The following is a 12,091-nucleotide window of genomic DNA, read 5'->3' as shown; positions in this document are numbered from 1 at the left end:
TGAAAATTTATTTTCAGAATTTTTTTATTTTAAATTTTGAAAGTTAATTTGGTTAAAAAAAAACTTAAAAAATGATATTTAAGAATTTATTTTTGTCAAACTATTTTTTAAATTAAGCAAGCCGATAGAATTTCTAGGCCTCAGCCCAACTACAAAAATTTTGATATATAAGAATTTATTGGGCCTTTTGATATATAGGCCTCATCCTCATGTTATTGCGCCTTTTGTCTTTGCAGCTCAAGTTAGTTCAATACCCATTGTTGATGACAATGACTCATTATTAAATGTATATTCTCGAAGGTCAATTCTGGTTCTAATATAGGACTGCATTATGAATCAAATTTCAATTACAATTCCATCATCAAGAGTGATATGTCCGTTTTCTTCCTGACAGTGATATTACTGTTTTGGCAAAGGACAAAATTATACTCATATTAATCTTGAAGAGATGACTATTAATTAGGTAAGGGCTTCAATTTGTTATTGCTGAGGTTATGTGCTTTCCAAGTCAAGTATCTTGATTACTTACCCCCCTCCCCCTCAAAAAAAAAAAGAAAAAGTGATGATGTATCATAATCTTTGTTTAAGGAATTGTGTTATGATGTCCACTGCTTATTTGAGTACATGCAAAAACTTCATGAATTGATTTTGAAAGAGTTTGGGTTAGTATAAATTTGGCAAGAAATGCTGAAAATCTTTTCATTTTCTCTTCGTTCTTGTTTTGGAAAATATCCAGGCATTGCAGCTGGGACAAGAGACATATTCTCCATATGGATCCAGCAGTCAAAGATGTCACATGTGTTTACGATTTGATCCACTGCATAAAGTGATGGAGCGATTAGCAAATCCAGGTTATTTTCATTCTCTTTTCTTTATGCTATGTGAAATGTGCTAATTTTGCAAGCGACTAAAATCTGGAGTATATGAATGTATGATAAAAGCTGTTGGGTTTTTGATAAAATTAAAAATATGATTAGGAGTTACTTATGCCCACCCCATCTATCAATAAATGAGATTCTTACGGGTTCCTTTTGGGAAAATTGATGTGTTTGACAGTAATTAACTTGAAGGGTTAGTGTGAATAATCAACCTGGTATTGGGATTGGAATTTTGTTCTACTTGGATTTTGAGAAGCCAGTTAGTTTCATTGAGTGTGTTAAGTGTTTCCAGTTTTCTGTGTGAGTTGAATTTCTTTTTTGGTTAACTGGAAAACATATTCTGTGAATTGTCCTTGGACTAGGGGATTGCTGTTATGTTTGTTAAATTAAACTAGAAAAGCTTTGGCTGCGGTTGGTTGCCCTCTTATTTCAGTGTTGTGTTTGGATATAGTTTTCAAAAATTGATTCCACACCTACGTTTGAAAATTCTTTCAAGAACATGTTTGGCAAGTAGAGTTTTTGAATTTTAAATTTTGAAATTGGGTCTACTCGGTCGTCTACCTGGACAGTTTGTGAATTTTTAGATCTACCAGGTCATCCGCTCGGACTGTTGGAACAATCTTCTGTGTAAATAAAATAACTTGAAATAAATTCAATCAAAATAAATAAATAACATACTGGATTTATTTATCGAACCGAATTAAAATTAAGACCAAGTCGAGTGTATGACACTCTGTCTTTAAGACAGATTCGCCCCGCTACGGTGCTTACGGTTGAGTGGCGTCTATCTCCCAGGATACAATGATCTTCACAAAATTGTTGTAGCACTTCAAACAAATTTGTTTGGCGAACGAAACCTGTGTTCTTATACTCTCTCTATTTTATTCTAAAACTAGAATGAAGAATATAAGATGCAAAGAAGCAAAATGGATAGAAAAATAAAATTTTTCTGACTATTTTTTCACCCTTGAAGACTGCTGGAAAAAGGCTCTGTTTATAGGCAAAATAACACATAGCCCGAACAGGTGCAACCCTTGGACAGCTTCAGAATTTGAAATCAAATAGCCTTGGTGACCGTTGCAAGAACACACTTTCTAACCATGTTTGAATAGTAGCCGTTGGTAGTAGCAGTTTCATAACTGTTGAACCTTTATAAATTAAACCATTTGAAATATATATATATATATATATATATATATATATTAAACTATTAGTTTAATAAATAAAGGAAGAGGTATAAATTTTAAGAAACCACTTAGGAACCTAAAATTTGAATTTAGAATTAAATTAAATTCCCACAATTACAAACTTTAGGAAACCACTTAGGAACCAAAAATTTGAAATTAGAATTAAATTAAATTCCCACAATAATTTTTATTGAATGAATTTTATCTAAAAAATTAATGTTAGACCCGAAAACGACGTCAACTTCCCATTCACTCATAATTGGTTTTAACGTACCGTCTTCACTGTGTGACTTGCCACGCGGCAAGGAACACTTCACTTCTTCAAACTCACCCCAAAAGACGTTTGGGGCCCACTCAACTTGAGCTAAAAAATATGCCTATATTAAACCATTTTTCCAACAATCCCCCACATGAATGGAATTTGACGGAGAGAAAATGCAATAACATGACCTAATTACAGAGAGTACCGTAATTGAAAATATTCTGCAAAGGATAGGTAGCTTTTGGCTTTGAACCTTCCCTTGTGAGACACTATCGGATTTACTAGCTAACCAGAGAACATGATATCTTAAACTGTTCAGCCGTTTGTGTAAACCAAGACAATAGAACTCACACAGTATATCCCCAGACACAGTTTAGTTCTCATTATTGTGTTCATTTTGGCCCTGAACAACTTGGTTTTTCATGAGTGCTCTAAAGACTTGTAGCCCTGCACAAATCTCATAGAACCGGCCCAGTTCACACTCACATAGGTGATTCTTATGAAGAGTATCCTGCCATACTCCACTAGGTTTACCTAGATACAAGAATCATTAAATTTTACTTAACCTCAAACGCTGCAGTCATCACTATTTCATCATAGAAATAGATAGGAGTTTGACTCCCCAGTGATCCTTCTGAGTCATTCACAACTCGGTTGTCCCTTTGAACCTAGATCTTGGGATCTCCAGTCAATTAGGTTGGGTTGCCGTTGTGGTAACTCTTATTTAATAGGCTTAAGTCCCATTCCCCTCGATGAATTCTCAACTAACTCTCTTGCTAACCCTTTGGTTAGTGGATCCGCTATGTTGTCTTTAGACTTAACATATTCTATGGAAATAATTCCATTAGAGAGTAGTTGTCTCACGGTGTTATGTCGACGACGAATGTGTCGTGACTTACCGTTATACATATGACTCTGTGCTCCACCTATAGCTGATTGACTATCGCAATGTATGCATATAGCAGACACCGGTTTTGGCCATACTGGAATATCTTCAAGGAAGTGACGAAGCCATTCTGCCTCTTCCCCTGCTTTGTGTAAAGCTATGAATTCATATTCCATAGTAGACCTAGCAATACAAGTCCGTTTGGAAGATTTCCAAGATACAGCGCCCCACCAAGAGTAAAGACATACCCACTAGTGGACTTTGAGTCTCTGGTATCCGATATCCAATTTGCATCACAGTATCCTTCAAGTACTGCTGGATATCTAGTATAATTAAGCCCAATGTTACGAGTAAATCGGAGATACCTTAAAACTCTTATAATTGCTTTCCAGTGTTCTACTCCCGGATTACTCGTATATCTACTTAATTTACTTACTGCATAAGCTATATCCGGGCGAGTGCAGTTCATCAAGTACATTAAGCTTCCAATAATTTGGGCATACTCTAATTGAGAAATACTTTCCTGTACATTTTTAAAAAGATACAAATTAACATCTACAGGAGTTCTAGCAAGATGATCATCATCTTTGTTGAATTTGTCAAGTATTTTCTCAATGTAATGAGATTGTGACAAAGCATATCCTTTTGATGTTTTGGTAATTTTCATACCAAGTATTACATCAGCAATGCCCATGTCCTTAATGTCAAAATGGTTATTCAATATTTTCTTGGTAGTTTTAATTATGTCATTATTACTACCAATGATGAGCATATCATCTACATAAAGACATACAATGACATAACCTTTATCTGTGTTTTTAATATAAACAAATTTGTCACATTCATTAATTTTAAATCCATTTGACATCATTGCCTTGTCAAATTTCTCATGCCATTGCTTTGGCGCTTATTTTAAACCATATAATGGTTTAACCAATTTACACACTTTTTTTTCTTTCCCTGGAACAGAAAACCCTTCTGGTTGTTCCATGTAAATTTCTTTATTTAACTCACCGTTTAAGAAAGTGGTTTTAACATCTATTTGATGAATTTCTAGATTGTATAGAGATGCAATGGCAATTAGCATTCTAATGGATGTTATTCTAGTAACCGGTGAGTATATGTCAAAGTAATCTAGACCTTCTTTTTGTCTAAAGCCTTTGACCACAAGTCTTGCCTTGTATTTGCCAATTGATCCATCCGCTTTCATTTTCCTTTTGAAAATCCACTTGTACCCAAGAGGTTTACAACCTGGTGGCAAATCCACCAATTCCCAAGTGTGATTTTGCAATATGGATTCAACTTCACTGTTGACAGCTTCTTTCCATAAAGGAGCTTTAGGACTGGACATAGCCTCTTTAAAAGTTAAAGGCTCATTTTCTAACAAAAATGTTAGAAAATCTGGACCAAAAGATTTTGAGGTTCTAGCACATTTACTACACCTAGGTTCTTCTTCCTCATTTTGGTCTAACTCTTGCTCTTGATCATGTTCTTGATCATTACTAGTAATAGTATCAAAAGATCTCTTATTGTTACTAGTCTCTTGTCCAGTTTTATTTGGAAATACATGTTCAAAGAATGATGCATTCCGAGACTCAATAATAATATTTACATGCATTTCAGAATGTTCTGATTTATGAATCAAAAATCGATATGCACTACTATTCTTGGCATAACCAATGAAAATGCAATCAATGGTCTTAGGATCTATCTTAGTCTTTTTAGGACTAGGTATAGCCACTTTAGCCAACCACCCCCACACTTTTAAGTATTTGTAAGATGGTACTCTACCATGCCACATTTCATAAGGTGTTTGATTCACTTTCTTTTGGGATACTTTATTTAAAATATAGTTTGCAGAAAGTATTGCTTCCCCCCACAAGTTCTGAGGTAATCTAGAACTTATTAACATGGCATTCATTATTTCTTTTAAAGTCCTATTTTTCCTTTCAGCAATTCCATTTTGCTGAGGTGAGTAAGGAGCGGTGGTTTGATGAATTATTCCATGTTCTTTACAAAACTTACCAAAAGGTGATTCATATTCACCACCTCTATCACTTCTAAGTTTCTTGATATTCTTACCAAGTTGATTTTCAACTTTATTCTTATATTGAATGAAAGTTTCCAAAGCTTCATCCTTTGTTCGAATTAAATAAACATAACTATATCTAGTATAGTCATCTATAAAAGTGATAAAATACTTTTTCCCACCTCTAGTTTGAATTGATTTAAAATCACAAATGTCACTATGAATTAATTCAAGTGATTTTGTACTTCTTTCAATTGAATGAAAAGGAGTTTTAGATAATTTTGCCTCAATGCAAATTTCACATTTATGAGTTGAATCAATGTTAAATTTAGGTAAACATTCCATATTAATTAATCTACGCAAAGATCCATAATTAACATGTCCTAGTCTACCATGCCATAAATTTGAAGACTCAAGCAAGTAAGAAGAAGATGTAGTATTATTAATAACTAAGGGTACAACGGTCATTACATTTAACTTGAAAAGGCCATCAGATATGTAACCTTTTCCTACATACATTCCATTCTTAGTAAGTACAAATTTATCACTCTCAAATACTAGCCTAAACCCATTCTTACTCAACAAAGATCCGGAAACAAGATTCTTGCGAACGTCCGGTACATGCAGCACATTATTGAGAGTGAGTTCCTTTCCAGATGTCATCTTGAGTACAATGTTTCCTTGTCCTTCAACTTTGGAAGTTGAGGAGTTGCCCATAAAGAGTTGTTCACCATTGTTCACTATAGAATAAGATGTGAACATCTTTTTGTCGGCACAAATACGGCGAGTAGCACCAGTGTCCACCCACCATTCTTTAGGATTTCCGACAAGATTTGCCTCGGAAACAACTGCAGAAAGATTGATGTCATCGACACCATTGGAAATATTATCCACTTCGATCATATGGGCTTGAGCAGGCTTCTTGCTTGTTCTTCTTTTGCTTTTGCCTTTGCTACGGCAATCTTTGGCCCGATGTCCCTCTTTGTCACAGATGTAACATTTGCCATTAAACTTATACTTTTTATTATCCCCCCTTTAGAGCCTTGTGATGAACTTTCTCCAAAAGACTTTCGTTTCTTGATTTTTGAAGCATGTTCTACCACATTTGCCTTAGACTCCATAGGATGCTTACCAGCCCGCTTTTCAGAATTGCGGTTGTCCTCCTTAATTCTCAAACGCACAATTAATTCGTCCATAGAAATTTCTTTGTATTTGTGTTTGAGGTAGTTCTTGAATTCCTTCCAGCCTTTTGGTAATTTTTCAATTAAGGCTGCAACTTGGAAGGATTCACTGAGAGACATGCCTTCTGCGTGAATGTCATGCAGAATGGGTTGGAAATCTTGAGCTTGGCTGATCACAGTTTTTGAATCAACCATTACAAAATCCAAGAATCTGCCAACTACAAATTTCTTTGAACCAGCATCTTCCGTTTTGTACTTTTTCTCCAACGATTTCCAAAGTTCCTTTGCTGTCTTGATTAGACTGTAGACGTTGTATAATGTGTTGTCAAGTCCGTTCAAGATGTAGTTCTGGCCAAGCAAATCGGTATGTTTCCAAGTATCAACCGCAGCAACCACTTGTCTGTCGGTTTCATCCTCTTTCAGGATAGGAGCATCTTCACGGAGGAAACGAGCCAGGTTCAGAGTTGTAAGATAAAACAACATTTTCTGTTGCCGTCTTTTAAAATCAGTTCCTGAGAACTTCTCTGGCTTCTCTCTATGATTTATTGGTACTGTCATCACAGGAGAGCGGGTCGGTGCAATCGCAGCCACCACAGTAGTACTTGTTTGGACATTAGTTTCAGTAGCCATCAATTCTAATATATAAAACAAAATTATAATTAGAATTTACACTACACAGAAAATTAAACCAAATTCACATAATTAAATTCTGTAAAAATAAAAGAAACAAGAATGCAACTTTTATTTTTCAATTACTTTGAAAATAAAATAAAATTTTATTTAAACAAATTAATTCCACACAGAAAAATAAATTCTGTAAAATAAAAGAAATAAAAACTATAACTTTTATTTTTCAATTAATTTGGAAATAAAATAAAATTTTATTTAACCAAATTAATTCTACACAAGAAATTAAATTTTGTAAAATAAAAGAAATAAGAAAATAACTTTTATTTTTCAATTAATTTGGAAATAAAATAAAATTTTATTCAACCAAATTAATTCCACACAGAAAATTAATTTCTATAGCACTTCAATAATTAAAATACTAAAACAAAATTTTAAGTAATGAAAACTTAGAAAATAATTTCTAAAACCCAAAATTAATTTTTGAAAAAATTCCACAAAAATATATTCTGAATTGTTAATGACACTAGTATCGTACTACTAGTTGTTGTCAAAGAAAAGAGACAGCATATTACTACTATCTGTCAAATAGCATATAATCACTATTTGTTTTTCCAACCAGAATATTATTTTGTAAATCCACAGAAAATAATTTTCTTCCGAAATTATTTACGAAGAATGGAAAAAGGGAAACAAACGAAAAATTCTGTAAACAGAATAATTCGAACCTGTCTTAAGATTGTTGGAACAATCTTCTGTGCAAATAAAATAACTTGAAATAAATTCAATCAAAATAAATAAATAACATACCGGATTTATTTATCGAACCGAATTAAAATTAAGACCAAGTCGAGTGTGTGACACTCTGTCCTTAAGACAGATTCGCCCCGCTACGGTGCTTACGGTTGAGTGGCGTCTATCTCCCAGGATACAATGATCTTCACAAAATTGTTGTAGCACTTCAAACAAATTTGTTCGGCGAACGAAACCTGTGTTCTTATACTCTCTCTATTTTATTCTAAAACTAGAATGAAAAATATAAGATGCAAAGAAGCAAAATGGATAGAAAAATAAAATTTTTCTGACTATTTTTTCACCCTTGAAGACTACTGGAAAAAGGCTCTATTTATAGGCAAAATAACACACAGCCCAAACTGGTGCAACCCTTGGACAGCTTCAGAATTTGAAATCAAATAGCTTTGTGAGAGTTGCAAGAACACACTTTCAAACCATGTTTGAATAGTGGCCGTTGGTAGTAGCAGTTTCATAACTGTTGAACCTTTATAAATTAAACCATTTGAAATATATATATATATATATATTAAACTATTAGTTTAATAAATAAAGGAAGAGGTATAAATTTTAAGAAACCACTTAGGAACCTAAAATTTGAATTTAGAATTAAATTAAATTCCCACAATTACAAACTTTAGGAAACCACTTAGGAACCCAAAATTTGAACTTAGAATTAAATTAAATTCCCACAATAATTTTTATTGAAAAAATTCAAATGAATTTTATCTAAAAAATTAATGTTAGACCCGAAAGCGACATCAACTTCCCATTCACTCATAAATGGTTTTGGCGTACCGTCTTCACTGTGTGACTTGCCACGCGGTAAGGAACACTTCACCTCTTCGGACCCACCCCAAAAGACGTTTGGGGCCCACTCAACTTGAGCTAAAAAATATGCCTATATTAAACCATTTTTCAAACACGGACATCCTCCCGGAACGTCTGGCCGGTTGACCGGAACAGTACTTTCTCTTTTTTTGGCAATTGCCACCTATCATTTGGAAAAAAAAAATTATATTTGTTTTTTATATTTTTTAAATATAGAAATTATTTTTTTAAACCAAATTGAAAAATTATTTGGCCATTTATTTAAAACTAGCAAAAAAAAATTAAATAAAAATTCATTTGTCATAGTAATCTTTAAAAAAAAAAAACAATTTTTAACAAAACAATTAAAACAAAATTTCCAATCAAATATACAATCAAAAGTAATTTTAAAGCACTAGCTGAATATTTTTTAATATTTTAAATAAAAAAAATATTTTTCGAATTTTTTGAATTTTTTAAATAAAAAATAGAATAATTGTTTTTTTGAATTGAGTTTTAAAAAGAGTTTGGTTATGAGTTTTGAATAGAATTTTCAATAGAGTTTTGAGTTGTGTGTTTGGTTATGAGTTATAAGTTTTTTAATTAAGTTTTGAAAATTCTTTTTAAAATTCATAACTAAACAACTTTTCTTATTTCAAAACTCATTTCAAAAATTCAAAACTCTTTACCAAATAAATTTTCTCTTTTTAAATCATGATTCAACGACTGACAAACTCAAAATATAATTCCATTCTCAAATCATGATTCTAAAATTAAACCAAACGCGATCTTTATTTGTAGTTCAACTGTTGTAGCCATAGATGACTCCAAATGATAAGTGCAATATCAAATATCTATTACTTGCTTTTTCTGTGCATGTCTGTCCAGGTTTAACAACATACTCCAAGTTATGCCACTTTTTTTGGTAGTTAGCTAAAAAACTAGCTTATTGATTAAAATAAATCTACAGAAAAGCCAATGCTAAAAAAACTAGTTTGATTGGCACACTGGTAGCTTTTTGGCTTTTCTAATAGTTTTTTAACATAAGTATATTAGGTAACCTTGCTGGCATTTTGGCTTTTTTTAATACAAAATGACCAATTTGACCAGGATATTGAATTCCAATGATGGAATGAGGAAGATGGGATAAGGCCAAAATAGGAAAACATCAAAATTGGCTCGGTTGACTTGTTCATTGGGCTTTTGGGCAGGAAATAAGCCAATTAGTGGCTAAAGTCAGCTTTGTTTATCAAAATGAGTTTTTTTAGCTAATAACTTGGCTTTTAAGATCATCCTAAAGGAAATATTTCATATATCTCAATATTCACGACATTTGTCATTATTTCTTCACAGGGGTTAGACGGCTTATTGTTGTGGAGGCTGGCAGCAAACGTGTAGAAGGCATTATAAGAATCAGCGACAACTTTAGATTCTTGCTCAGTTAGTGGACAGACTGACAGCTTTAGGGGCTAGTAATGGTGGCTTTGCATCCAAATTGTGTTTTCCTATAGCTATTACTGTTGTGCTTTTGTGGAAAGCTTCCTCACCCTCAATGATTTGTTTCCATTTTTTTTTCCTCTTTCCCAAATATACCATTGGATTAGCCTCCTACATATTTGCTTGGTCTTTTACCATATTAGGCGAAAGATAGAGAGCCCTGTAAATTGCAAGGATTGGGCTTTGCTTCCTACTCTATTCATCTCCCAAATTGTTATCTCGACTAAATTGTGTGCTGCTTCTATAGCTACCATTTTTGTGAACAGTATGGAACCAAGTGCTAGTTGACATTTCTATGATGTTATTGGTAGAAAAGAGTGAAATAAAAATAAACCAGAGATGGATATTAGATGGTCAGAATTGTTCTTGTGCTTATTTCACGGACCTGTGATTGGTGTTGCATCCGTTAATCTTCGTGTTGTGAATTGTTTTACTCTTTTTGTCGATAGTAGCAGGTAGGGCTTCCTGAGAACATTTTGCTATGCTACTTTCATGACATTTTGCGTTAATTGGTAGTGTGAAAGGGAAGCACAGTAAGGTGGGGCTTTCTTTTTCTTCTTCTTCCTTTTTTTTTTTTTGGAAAGAGGGGCAGAAGTAAGAACTTTTTTTTTTTTAGGCATATGACCTACAATTCCTTTTTGAAAGTGGTGTGCTCTATTTAGTTCCATAACTTTTTGTTTATATTCAAAAAATTTGTACTTGTTTTCCTTTTCTCTTTCTTTGTGCCTTTGTTTTTCTATGCCTTTTTCTCTTCTTGATTTGCGGAGAAAGGCAACCACGTCTATCTTCTTTTTTTTCTTTTTGATATATAGTCACCGACGACCAACGATTACCATTAATTGGGATTCATTGGCAACCATCAACAACTGACTTCTTGCTTCATCCTCACCGATGGTGAAGGAGATGAGTAGATCTACTCAAATCTGATGTAGATTTACTTAGATTTACATTAGATATGAGTAGATCTACATCAGATCTGGTTAAATCTAAATCAAAATAATTGTCGAAGTTCAATCCTCTCTATATCTGTTTCTCTCCTTAGATTACACCGTTCTTTTTCATGTTTCAATGGAGAAAATATTGAAATTCTGAACAAATTGTTTTTGAGTTTTAATTATAAGCAGTGAAAATTATAAAAATTTATAGTTTCAATTTTTTTGGTGCTGACATGAATCATGGTTTAAAACTGTAAAATTTTACAATTTTGTAACATGCTTTAGAATTCAGTTTGATTAATAAGGATAAATGCTTAATAGAATCATTATTTGAAATTGTAAAATAATTTTACAATTTCAAAACTTATTTTTCAGTTTGATTAATATTGGAGATTATTTGCTTAAACCCTACATGTGTTTTTTTTTTTTTTCCATTATTGCTATTTTTTGTTGTTACGTTTTTTTTTTCTCTTTCAGTTTATCAAAATTTAGTACATTTTGCTATATTTTTTCACTCTAATTTTTCTATTTCTTTTTTCTTTTTTTGACAATATTTTGGACATTTTGTGAGTTTCCGACGATGTTCTTAACGTTTAATGAATGTTCTCGACATTCTGGCAACTTCCAATAACATTCAGAACACTTTTGCGATACTCCGGCAACTTTCGGGTGATATTGAACATTCCGGTGAGTTTTCAATGACCATTTGACGGAAGTCTGACGGTGGTGAAATATAACAGTTTTTAAATTTTAATTTTTTTAAAATAGAATTTTTTATTAACAATTAAACATATATACGATTATTTAGTGTAAGTATTTTATTTTTGAACTAGATGAATTTTAAATTTTGTATATGAGATTTACTGTTTTTTTTTTTTTAAGGGAAATCGAGTTCCAAGAGTTTGTTAAATTACAGTTGCATTATCTAAAGTATTGATTAAATCCCATTTTGGACTCTAATTTTTTTTTCTTCAATTTGATAATTAAAATATTCAAATTGTGTCAAT

Source organism: Camellia sinensis, chromosome 12 (genome assembly GCF_055761805.1).
Source record: "Camellia sinensis isolate YWXY chromosome 12, ASM5576180v1, whole genome shotgun sequence".
NCBI lineage: Eukaryota > Viridiplantae > Streptophyta > Magnoliopsida > Ericales > Theaceae > Camellia > Camellia sinensis.
Note: the sequence above shows the minus strand (reverse complement) of the source record.